Below are 13,055 nucleotides of genomic sequence, written 5' to 3'. Positions count from 1 at the left end.
AGGGAAGACCAGCCCCTGGAGAAGGACAACGTGCTTGGTAAAGTAGAAGGTCCATGAAAAAAAGGAAGACCCTCAACAAGACAGATCGACACAGGGGCTGCAACAATGGGCTTAGACATATCACGGTGACGACGGTAGACGACCAGACAGTGGTTTGTTGTGATACGCAGTCCTGGGTGTTGGAACCAACTCCACAGCGCCTACAGCAATATAACTCCCCCATCACTACTCATAGGACCCTACTTCAGGTTACTTCTCTGTGTTTTTCTTTTCAGATTTCTTGCTATTCACATGCTCAAACGGCTTTCCCTTCCATTCCCTTCCTTGACGGGCTGCATTGCTTCAGTTCTGGTGTTCATGGGCCTGCTGGAGCGGTCCTTGCTTTCTCTAGTTACTACTGAAATGATTTCTCTTTCCTAACCTGAACCCACTGCCATCATGTCAACTCTGAGAGCAACTTATATAGAGTTTCTCAGACTGTCAGCCATTACACTGAACCCCATGTTATATTCAGTGCTTAACACAGAACTGCCATAATTGATTTGCATGTCCATCTTTGCTACTAACCTGTGACCTTCTCAAGGGAAGGTGACCTGGCTCTCTTTATCTTTGCAGCTTCAGTACTTAGCATAGTTTCGGGTGCATGACGAACACGTAGTTAGCGCAGCGTGCCTGCCTCGCAGCGATGCCATTTCCACAAGCCCTTGTTGTCCCTCTGGCTCGAGGAAGAGTCCTCGAACCTATGAACAGATGGGAGCTCTGCTTTTCTCCGAGGGTATCCATCGATTTTTAGAATATGGTGCTCTGACAGGATGCTGCACATTCATTGGGGCAGATATACATTGAAGAATATTAAAAGGTCAATAATAAGGACCCCAAATCATGTCCAAGGGGAAAGATAAAAGAAGCAAAAACTATTTGCACGCGGCGTCATGCATCACAAGGCCATTAATAGCACATGTGCTGGGCTGCGAACTGCAAGGGCAGCAGTTGAAACCACCAGCCACGCTGTGGGACAAAGATGGGGCTTTCTATTCTCACAAAGAGCTGCAGTCTCAGAAACTCACTGGGGCACTTCTACCCTGTCCTTTAAGGTTGCCATCAGTGGGCAGTGAGCTTGGTTTTTGTAATAGTGGAAGGTGGCCAATAGTGGTGCTATTGGGTGAGCACTGGGCTGCTAACTGCAAGGCTGATGTTCAAACATACAAGCTGCCCTGAGCAAGGAAAACGAGGTTACCTGCTCCCGTTAAACCTTACAGCCGTGGGAATCCTATATCGGATGGCTGTAAGTCAGAAACAACTCAATGGCAATAGGTTTGGTTTGGATTTAATGTAATAATAAAGTCCTAGTGGCATACTCCAAGGTCGGGGGTTCAAACCCATGAGCTGTTCTGCCAGAGGTGATGAGGTCATCTGCACTCAGAGGGGTATATATAGTCTCGGGCACTTTTGATAGAGGGTGGGCTTCATTGTTGTTGTTCTCTTTCGGATATTATAGCAGGAGGAGCCCTAGTGGAATCAAAGTCTTCTGTTTGAAGGCATCAACCACTGCATGTGAGAAATATTTGGTAATCATCTTCTGGAAAGATTTAAAGGCTTGGGAACCACCTAGGGCCATTCTATGCTGCCCTATAGGGTCGCCCTGAGTCAGGTTTTACTGGACTGTAGTGTCGCAGGTTTGCCTTTTGGTTTATCGGAATAGCAGCGTATTGAGAGCAAGTCACTCTGTTCAGAGTAAGCACAGCTGTGGTAGATCAAAGATGGCAATATGGAAATCTAACCATGTAGAGCCGTCAGCTTACTGCAGCCCTCCCCAACCTCTAACCAGACATCTCTGTAAGCCCTAGCCAGCCACGCCCACTCTTAATTCCCTAGCCACAAATTGCAGAGCCAACTAAATTTCTTATCAGTCAATTTTGAGATTATTTGTTACATAGCAATAGATCAAACAACTACACATGCTGATTTAAGAGTGATTAAAAAACAACAACAACCAAGCCTGTAGCCAGCAAGCTGATCCGGACTCACAGGGACCCCAAAGAACAGAGTAGAACTGCCCCTATTCAATTTCCAAACCATCAATCTTGACAGACGCAGACGGCCCGCTCCTTCTCCGGAGGAACTGCTGGGTTTGAGTGGCTGACCTTATGCTTAGAAACTGAGCACATTCTTCTGCACCAGCAGAGCTCCAAAAGTGATCAGATACCAAGAACCCTGAGCTATGACGATCGCATCCACCTGTAAGGAAGGACTCGCTGCCCAATTGTAAGGAATATGCTCAGCTGACAGCCCCCCGGGGTTAGCCTTTAAGCGCCTGTGATCTTGGTTTGGTGTGAGCTTGGCTGTGCCTACAAGAAGACATGGGCGGAGCACAACCTCTCGCTCAGAGCACAGCCTAATGATAGCTTATTTGGGGTGTGGCCTATTTGATATCCACTCAGAGACCGTGCAAAGAACTCTGTGTTTCCTGGGGGTATGAATCCCGCATCATCTTATTTGCCCCAGTTCGCTGTCCTTGAGCTGACCATCTGCCATCTATTGCCTACTGATCCTGGGCGCTCGCAGTGGTCTGCCGTAAAATCTGATCTGCTGATCTACCTCTACAGCCACCAGCCTCCTGCCTCTGGGTTCAGCTGCCTGGTTTCCAGCACCAGTAGCCGCACGAGTCAGGAAAAGCTCCAGCTTTAATGTTTGACATGCAGATTTGAACTAAACTGCCTTACCTGTGTCTTCAATGGTGTGAGCCATTTTTCTTGATATGAACGTCTCTCTTTATATACATATGTGACTGTCACTGATAGTGCTTCTCTAGAGAACAGGGCCCCACAGTGTCTACCTCACTTTCTGAGCCGAGGTCTTGCTCTTTTAAGAGCAGGCCCCAGCTGTTGGCTGAGAAAGGCACTGGGAGCCAAGTCAATGTTCCCTTTGCAGCTAATGGCTGAGCAGATGAGGCATGAGGTTCCAGCCATGTCTGTCTGACTGGGGAGTCCTTGAATGAGAAGACTTTGCCTCGAGTTCCCCGCTGTGTCGGCAGAGACTTCCTCTGGGTCGCATCATGGTTCTGCTTCTCTTACTTTACAGTACCATCATCGTGTGTTATCTGAGCCCCGCGAAGACCACAAGGAGCCCTGGTGGCTTAGTAGGTTAATCCCAAAGTCAGTCATTTGAACCCTCCAGTCACTGCGCAGGAAAAAAGAGGAGGCTGTCTGCTGCTCTAAGATTTACAGCTTCTCTAACTCATGGGGGCAAGTGCACTCTGACTAATGGAGAAGCTATGAGTCAGAATGGATTCAACAGCAGTGAGGGAATTTATTTCAAGACCACATTATATTCTCCCTTGAAGTTGTGTTGTTGTTGAAACGATGTGTTTTCAGCATCGGAAGGTCTATTTTGAGACCATATGGGCTGGGATACAATTCATGGGGCACATTTATGTTGAGGGGTCTCTAGTGCGATGAGGCCCATTTCTTCAGATTCATGTAGTTACACATGCTCCCACCAGATGGCATCGCACATTAAATGTGGGATACATGCTTCCCACTAACCCCTAGTAACAGAAAATATGAGTATGCCCCACAGATCAGAAAAGTGTTCATCAAATTATAATAGCAAAGCAAATTTTAGGACTTGTTGGCAGACCAAGCCCAGCAGTATCAATGTAGCTATTGGTCCTTGCTATTAACAGCCTAAGGCCATTGCTTGTTTTACTATGGCTGAAGTAAAACAGGGCAAAGGCTTTAGCTATTCACTATCTAAACATGTAACAAAATTAGTACACCAAACAAAGGGGGATTGTAGATTACACAGAGAGCACCAGGGGATTTGATTTCCTGTCTGTCTGAAGACAAGCGGCAGATGACTCCATGGAATGATAAGCATCTCACAAAGATGTGGCCGGTCCTGAGAGGCACGTGCTGATTTAAAGAACCCCAGGCCACCTTCATTAACTTATGGACCTTGTCAGAAACCCCCAGTAGACCGGCTATTTAGGAACATGTAGCCGAAGCAGGAAGGTCTACCAACAACGTTCAGACATCGATGAACGAGCTCTGCAATGGTCGCTGGGGCACATTCAAACCTCACCAGCGTAGAAGCGAACTGTCGCTCTCGCTGCCTCTATTCCGCTCAAAGCTGGCCATGTCTGAAGGAACCCTAATAACCAGGAAGTGGGTGAGAAAATGTGTGTGTGTGTGTGTGTGTGTGTGTGTGTGAGAGAGAGAGAGAGAGAGAGAGAGAGAGAGAGAGAGAGAGAGAGAGAGAGAGAGAGAGAGAGATCGGTATTGATATCCTACTGGCATTCTTCCCTAACTTCCTGCCTTTTCCTCTTCTACCAGTTATCATTTTTCTTCCTAGGGGCACCAAGAATGCCCAGGAGAATAAAACTCACGTGTGGAAATATTTGAAAGCCTAAGAGGGCTTAGCTTTCTTACAGCCATAGTCGGACGAGCAGCCAGAAGCTGACCAACCACAATTTGCCGGCGCTTTGTGCCAGCATTGTTCGAGGATGCAACTGGTTGCCTTGCTAGGTGGTGTGAGTGTAAAGAACTCAAGCAATGGCATGACAAACATTTGGAGAAATTGATCATTGAGGGGATTCAAGTAAAGCTGGGGCATTATGATTAAAAGTCCCTTTGTACCTAACATTCTTTTTTAAATTTATTTTTTAAAAAATCTTTTTATCAGGCTCTCATACAACTCTTATCACAATCCATGCATCCATCATTGTGTCAAGCACATTTGTATATTAGTTGCCATCATCATTTTCAAAACATTTTCTTTTACTTGAGTCCCTGGTATCAGCTCCTCATTTTCCTCCTACCCTCCCTCCCTTATGAACCCTTGGTAATTTATAAATTACTATTATTTTGTCATATCTTACCCATTCCCTTTACCCACTTTTCTGTTGTCCGTCCCCCAGGGAGGAGGGTATATATAGATCATTGTGATCGGATCCTCCTTTCTCCCTCCTCCCCTCCTTCCCCTTGCCCTCCTGGCGTGGCTACTCTCATTATTGATCCTGAGGGGTGTATCTGTCCTGGATTCCCTGTGTTTCCAGCTCTGACCTGTACCAGTTGTAACTAACATTCTATGAACTGCTGAAAACACCACCACTACCACCACCAATAGCAACAACAACAAACCCCCCAGAAAGACAAATATGAAGGTCTTTGGAGGGGGACATTTCCCCTTATCTATAAACATCATGTACTAGGAGTTCCATTATCATAATCAAATGTTAGTTCTGGTTCCCATTTTGTCAGGTATATCTTTAAAATTGTTTTTCTAATGACGCCATCCAAGCATGAAATAACTTCGTAGCTGCTTTAGTAAAGACTAATAGGAGAAATTACTCTAATGAGCGGCTAATCAAGCGGATGAACATGACCCTAGACACACACATCTATTTTCAGAGGAGCTAGTGAGGAATTCCGGTTCCCATTTCTGGGGAAACTAATCAGCAGGGGGCATTGGTGGTCTGTCAGAGATCTCGAGGCAGGGACTGAGTGCTTGAGGGAATTTGGAGTTCTTTCCAATGATCAACAAATCAGCAGATGGGAAAGCATTTTATGTGGAAAATTTCACCTAGAAATGTGCCCTGTTCTACCTGAAACTTTTAGAAATGAAAGTGCAGCATGCAAATATTTAGTTTTTGTAAGATTAATGATAGATACATGGATAGATAGATAGAGACTAATTGAGAGAATTATCATAGTAGCTGCAGATTCAACATTTCCAAGTGCTGGATATTGAAAGAGAGCTGAATTTGTCACATGGTGAACTGGCATCTCGGATGCTTACAGCTCTGATTTCACTGTAACGAGAATGAGAAGAAACAGTCTCTCTATGTTAGAGATGTCCCTAAGACGACAAATACGGCTCTGTTTTCTCTGTCCCCTCCCACTCGGACAGGCGAAGACACACAGGCATGAAAGGAGTGCCAGGCAGGAAAACCTGAAGGCTTGGAGCGTGGTGTATGAGACAGAGCGCTAGCGACATGTCCTACCCTACATGGGAAACGCAAGCCAGGTCCACAGGTGTCAAGGATAGGAAGATTATTAAACACCAGGAATGCGAATTCTTCCCAGCCACCATGACAAATAGGAGATGGCAGATATACTTATGAATGATTACCCTTTAGAGAAAAGCTGATATCCACGCCATCCCGGGGCCCTTCTATTGAGTTATCAAGAGATTCGGTGACACTGGCTCCCAGGTTGAGAACAGATTACTTCAAAGCCATTGGTCCATTTGATTTCACGTTTGTTGAATGAAGAGCCTCACCCAGGCCTCAGAGCCTTGCTCAGAAAGTTTTTGTGTAACTTGTTTTCTTTAAAGAGTAATTAAAAAAATAACAGCACCACATAGATACAAAAATGGTTTCCACAAATCAGTTCAAGTTGCGATCTAACTACACACAGCAAAAAAACCCAAACCAAGCATTTTGTTTGCATACCATGACAACACGCTGGTCTCGTCACCACGGCACCATGCTCTGAAGACCTGAAAATACTGAAATGTGTATCTGTGATTTTTTTCCCCATTTACAGTTGAAAATGCTTTTAAAACTACAGTTGGATTGTGGTGCGTGGTCTGGCCCAGAAAAGGAAGGGTAAAGCCTAGAGTGGAAAAGCGGAAACATGCGAGGAAGAAAAGAGGGAAATCCCTCGGATTCCTTATGGAGCGGGACAGTGTTGGCAGGCTCCCTGACGCTGCCCACGGGACAGGACGGGAACGAGCATTACAGTGGTTACTAAAAGCAAGCCCACGTGAGCAAACTGCGCCAGAGCGTGGAGCCCACTTAGATGCTTCTGTACCTTACAGGTTTCCAGATTGTGGTGACCCAAATGCATTACAAATTTCTCAGGGGTGTGAATTCCCTACATAGTAAATTCACGAGAGTGTGCCGTTTGTACTGACACTTTCCAACAAACTGAGTACATCTGGGGGTGGGGTGGGGGTGGGAAGTCATCTTGGTTACACACAGCACTATCACAGAAGACACACAAAAATTGGCTCCCTCTCCATACCTAGAGGAAATTTGCTAGCTCCTTTTATCTATGACTTATTTCTTTTATCTACCCCTTATTAATGCCTTCATTTATTAAAGCATGCATACCTATATACATCTTGTATACACGTGAATCTTTCTTTTGAAGCCACCTTGTATACACCTACATCTCGTTTATCCACTCTCTTGTTATCCAGTATTTTGCATTTATAACAGCAAGAAATCTTTCCAGCTCTTTGGTGCGTTAACAAAGTCAATGTAAGTCATGAATGCCCAGGTGCAAGGTAACGCTGGATGCGGTGAGTAGGTGTCCACATGGCTTGGCCATGAATCTCAGTGGTTTTGTATCTATGTAATGATGTAGCCACCATCTATGTTGTGATCGCAGCTGGCCCATCCCCTGTTTTTGCACAACAACCTGGTCTTTGGGACTTAACCATGTCAGTAAGTGAGGAGTGGGTTTCTATTCAGAACTCCAAACTCCTGGGCATTGAGTCAAGCCCTAGGAGGCAGAGGAGAACCGCCCGGTGGGCTTGCTGGACTGTCAAGCTTACGGAAGCATAAAGCCTCGTTTGTTGGTTTCCAGCAGCTGATGACTTGTGGTTACCAGCCTCATGTAGAATCCACGACACCAAATGAAACGGAAAACAGCATCTCATTGAAGAAGAACAAAAAAGTAAAATTAAAATGCCTCATCTGTAGCCAAGAGGATTTAGAATATTAAAATGGTTCCCAAGCTAAACACTGCCCTCTCTTCCCTTCTCCCAAACATCATGGCCGTCAAGGAAAGAGGCCAGGCAGGGATTCTGTAGAGAGATGTAGTAAAAGCTTTCCTGAGCGGGACAGTCCAAATCCTGGCTCTGCTCCTAGTCAGCTGTGTGAACTCGGGCGATTCATGGAGCCACAGAGCATCCCAGTAAATAGGAATAGTCATTCCTAGGATTACAGGCGGAAATATTAATCATCCATCTTAAAGTCCTGCCAAGACATTTCTGGCCAGGAATAGCCATGCTGCTTCCTCATCCTCCTGAATTAAATACCGAGAGGCAGGGAGTAGAGCAGAACTAAAACCAAAACACAGCCAGGTACCTGCAAAATGTGGGCGGTTTGTCCTCCGTGTTGGTGTTGTGTTTAAGGAGCCAGAAAAGACGCCCGTTTCCACTCCCCAGTGGTTTTGAATCAATAGAGAATCAACGTGTAAGAAGGACCCACATTCCATCTAATGACTGGGAGGATGTGGCTTACGTGGGCCTCCCAACACGGGGCCACAGAATGAAGGAGACGTGGCTCGGCAGTCGCGGACAGGGCTAGAAACCTCAGTCCTTCCCACACAGAAGGCGCAGGCTAGACTCTAGATCTTGTGGCATGTGGTTATGGTTACCAAGGGTTAGGAGGGAGGAAGGCGCCGAGTCACACATACCCAGCTCTTCCGGAATTGCCAGTCATATGATTTATTCCATGTGAAGGGAGGAGCCGCTGCAGGGCTGAGAGAGGTCGGTGTCTCCACCAGGCAGCTCTCTTTCCATAAGAAAAGAGAGTATCAGGAGCAGGAGAGGCGCTTCTATGAACACAGAGTCATCCTTACTTGGCAGAATGCATTGAGTTTTACAATAAGGAAATTTATGATGGGTTACAAAACTCTGCAACCGTACCCTCGATGTTTAAGCCAGGCTTTGGCCCTCCCCAGGAAGGTGCACGCTGGTTTATCCTGGAATGACCTGAAGTGAATGGGGCATGATATGTCTGGCTTTTCTTTTGTGTGATTAAACCTTTGAATGTGTTTAATTTCCAGAGATGACTGGATTGCTTCCAGGAGCGGGCGGTGGGGGGAGTGTGTACTGTCTCCGTCATGATCTCTGACGGCGAGACACGGACTGTGGTTTTACAGCCACAGTCAACATTACAGTCATTAGAAAAAATATCCACATCTTTATAAACAGAGTGCTAACGGATTCCAAAAGAACTTAATGAGAATGTACAAGAGGAAGTGCACTGTTGCCACCGAGCATTAAACATTAATTAAAGTCAGGAGGCTACAGTCAAATTGCCTTTTGGATTCAGTCTCTTGGCAAAAGGCGCAGACGTTGGCGAGGCCTTAGAAGCTGCTGAATTTGCTGGGTGACTCTTTCCATGGGCCCTCTACCGTAGCGGTCAGTATGGATCCCAAAATTGACTTCCTGTTAAAGACGTTCTTATGACCAAATTTGAGATGAAAGCTTTCAAGTGTCCAGCATTTTCGAGTAGGGAAGCTTGTTCTACAAAGCTGCTTTAAAATGGTCTTATTATTATCCTAAGGATTAGGTAAAAGAAGCCTTCTGGCAAAGACAAGAGGGCTTCATGAAAAAGTTCCATTATCTTTTCATTTCATTTTCTCCACAAAATTTCTGGACTGCCTTTGTGTACTATGATTTTAACACATTGTGTACAACGAAACAAAATGTGCATAGGAAATACGAGGAGAAATTCATTAGAATTGAATTTCTTTGGATGACTGGACAATGGGTGCGTTCCCTACCTTTTGTCCCTGTCGTACGCACACTGCCTTTAATAATGGAAGAAGTACAGTGAATTTTAATTTCTGAAGGTGTGGCATTTTCGGGAAATAAGTCATCAGGTAGTTAGGAAAACTAGGTTTGGGTTCTCAGGTCTTGGGAATGTAGCACAATTTACGAAGCAGAAACTAATAAACAGTTAATGTTTGGGCGGTACTTTCTACTGCACTCTTTTTTATCATTTCAATTTTTTATTTCACTTGCTCAGTTCAACAATTAAGAAATACAAGTTTAGCAAAGAATTACTCATACTTTCTCCAGATTAATAATATGCAATGAGTAAAAATTACAAATGATAACAATCAAAATATTCAAAATGTGTTCTGCACAATTCTTAAATCTTGCCCCCTTCTAAAACCTAAGAAAATATGTATTACAAGTTGGAAGCACAGAAATATTAACAAAAACCGACTAGATGTTGAGTCATATGACCCTCCTGACAAGAACAGTCTACTTTTCAACGATCTATAAGCCACTGAAAATGTAATCCCATAGCCAATAAAAAATAGGCAAACCTCTATTCGGCTGGGAAGGGGTGTGAAATATGCAATCGTGCAGTAGATCCGTGCTCCAGCGAAGGGTCTGCAGTGCAGGAGTGCACGCGAGGAAGAGAGGAGGCCAATGCCAAGGAAGAGCACAATATTTCCAAGGTCACTCAAGTGGGGTCTTCGTACAGGTTCCGTCATCTGTCCGAAGCTATTTCTTAGCATTTTCCCGTTTGCCGAGAAGTGCGCAGTCTTGCGGGCTAGCAAAGACCTCGGTGTTACTCTAGAGAATGTGGCTGCAGTGCTCATAAGGGTAATTTTTGAAAGAATAATTGCGGCATAGGAGGCAAAGGCCAGGAGCACTTCATTCTTGGCTAGTCGGGTGAGGTCACTAGTTTTGTTTTCCAGTTTGGGTCTGGAATCTGTGAATCCGCAGAGGAGGAAATCGGCAAAAGTGTCGGGGGTGAGGGGGTTAGCATGGGCTCTCTGAAACTTACTTTTCGCTACTGCACTCTTAAATATGATATATTCTCATCAACCCTGTAAGACAAGCATTACACACAACGAGGGGGTACCCCACTGCTGGGCGGAGCTTTTATAGTATGAGTTTTTCCCCATAAGCGAGCATCCAAATTTCTCTGAACTAGAGCTCCCAGTGCTGTTGCCTGAGTAGGTTGCCTCTGGTCACAGTGAATTTTTTCCCTGAAAGCAGTTTCGCTCGAGCCTCATTTGTGTGTGTGTGTGTGTGTGTGTGTGTGTGTGTGTGTGTGTGTGTGTGTGTGAGATGGCCAATTGAGGAAAACAGCCTGTGGCTGTGAAATTTTGTTTCCTTCTGGGGAAAAATGCCACAGAAACTGTTGTGATGCTGAACGCAGCTTACACTAGCGCTATGGGAAAACTCAAGTGTACGAGTGGTTTTCTTAGTCCGGAAAAGGTGAAATGCTGATGGATGACAAACCTCATTCTGGATGTCTGCCAACTTCCTGAACGTGAAAATGTCGACTTGTAGTGAGTGCATGTGGAGCTCAGTCCGCCAGGTCAGACTGTTCATCAAGCTTTCTATTTAGAGGTTCTGAAAAGATTGTGTAACAGTGTGTGGCCAAAAAGAAAAGGCCTGATTTGTGGCAAATGGGGGACTGGTTTTGCCACCACACAATGCACCTGCTTATACAGGCTTCTCAGTGCACCAGGTTTTGGCAAAAAAAAAACCAGCTTCTCTCTCTTGCCCCACGCACCTGACTTACCCAACCTCACTCCATGTGACTTCTTTTTGTTTCTGTGAGTGAAGAGGGACACGAAAGGACAGTGATTGGACAATGGAGGAGAGGTGAAGGAAACAAACTAACAAGGGAGGTGTGTCAGCCAACCCAACAGATGAGTGAAAAACGTTTCCGAGAATGGAATAGCATATTTGACCACTGTATTAAGTATAATGGAGAGGCAATAAGGTTGTTTTTTAAAAAAAAATTTAAATATAGAGCTTTGGAAAAAATTTTCCAGGTTTTTTGGGGGGTATTCCCTCATACCATTACAGATGAATACACTGAAGAAACTAAAAGCCATACACAGACTTACATCTCACCTCTTCACTTCAAAATCCATGTTGGTGCCCCTGGCCCTCGGCCCAGGGAGCAGTATTCTTACCAGCATCAGTTGGCTGGGCTGGGTCAAGCCCCCAAGGGGCTTAAGGAGGAGAGAATTTGCAACAGGATCCTGACCACGATTGAGATTAGTGATGCCTGATGTTCCCAATAGACTGCTTGATCCTTAATAGAGCATGTGTGTGTGGGTACACCGCTTCCTCATCAAATGTACCCAGATGCCCCTTAAGTTGAAGGTGAACGCTGGACACCTCACAGGAACCCCTGTCTGATCTAAATGGTTAACCAATTCAGCGGCTGGCCCTCGAAGGCCCCGAGTTTCAAAGCATGTCATAAAGAAGACAAGCCCTAGTTGCACTGCCAGGTAAACCCTGGCTGCTAACCACAAGGTTGGCAGTTCAAACCAACGCGGAGAAAGCTGAGACCATCTACTCCTGCCATTACCGCCTTGGAAACCACAGAGGGCCACTAGGAGTTGGAATCAACCCATTGGCAGTCCATTTGTTTTTATGGTTTAAGGCGAAAAAAAAGCCACCAAACACCCGTGGACCCCAGTCTGTTGTGGTACATGTGGTCTCACTGTGAATTAAAGTTGGTTCAATGGCGATTGATTGAAAAGTGACAGAGGTTTTCTATGATTTTATGACCCTGAATCACCATCAGAACATGGCTTCGAACACTCCACTCTTCTCTATTACTTGGCTGAACGGTCACAGGGGACTGAAGGGCGTTGATGCGCATGAAGGTGTCTGACGTCCCACAGGGTGAGGAAAGGGTGCAACGGACACGTGTGTCAAAAGCATCTCCCTCGTACTGAGCTGCGGGCCCTTGTATTCTCACGACAGGCTGTTCTATTGTTCACTGCACGATCCTTCTTCACGCTCGGCTGTGCGGTCGATCCACCCCCTCCCTTGGTACCTGTAAGTCTTTTGCATAAGTGGGCTCACACACTATTTGTCCTTCTGTGTTTGACTTATTTCGCACAGCATAGTGATTTCGATGTTCCTCTACATTTCTCTTTATGGCTGAGTGAGATTGCACTGGATGGAGACCGCAGGTTTTGATTATCCATTCATCGGTTGTTAGGTCCTTGCCCCGTTTCCGCCTCTTGGCTAACATGAAGAGCGCTGCAATGAACACTGGTGTACAGGTGCCTACCTCTCTGTCATTAAACCTCTGGGCCTAGGTCTAGAAGGAACTGTGAAGTCCTAGGGGCTTAGAGGTTTCACTGTCTTAGGCACCTCTGAGCTCTGTTCCACTTTGCACCATCTCTATCCGCAGTGCACAGGAGTTTCTGTTTCTCCACAGCCTCGCCAGGACGCCATCAATGTTTGCAACCTGGAAGAGTGCTGGAAACCTGGGTGTTGGTAGGTGACTCCTGCTACGTCCGTGGCCTAGCTCTTGCTGC

At 45.7% G+C, this 13,055-nt stretch overlaps 1 protein-coding gene and 1 pseudogene across 3 annotated transcripts in view; both read right to left on the bottom strand.

The window, feature by feature from the left end:
* Positions 1 to 11,064, bottom strand: part of LOC142460181 (microsomal glutathione S-transferase 1 pseudogene) — a 30,404-nt pseudogene extending 19,340 nt beyond the window's left edge.
* Positions 1 to 13,055, bottom strand: part of PLPPR1 (phospholipid phosphatase related 1) — a 266,808-nt gene that overhangs the window by 74,765 nt on the left and 178,988 nt on the right. The window contains exon 1 of one of the 3 annotated variants that reach the window (XM_075558994.1): positions 8,099 to 8,379. The exons of the other annotated variants lie outside the window; for them this stretch is intronic. The gene's annotated coding sequence lies outside the window, so the exon portion shown is untranslated. Of the gene's footprint in view, positions 1 to 8,098; positions 8,380 to 13,055 lie in introns of those variants that run through there. 3 annotated transcript variants of the gene reach the window in all.

The sequence above is a fragment of the Tenrec ecaudatus genome, chromosome 10 (genome assembly GCF_050624435.1).
Source record: "Tenrec ecaudatus isolate mTenEca1 chromosome 10, mTenEca1.hap1, whole genome shotgun sequence".
Taxonomy (NCBI): Eukaryota; Metazoa; Chordata; class Mammalia; order Afrosoricida; family Tenrecidae; genus Tenrec; species Tenrec ecaudatus.
The sequence above is the reverse complement of the archived record's forward strand: the minus strand, read 5'-3'. Positions and strand labels throughout refer to the sequence as shown.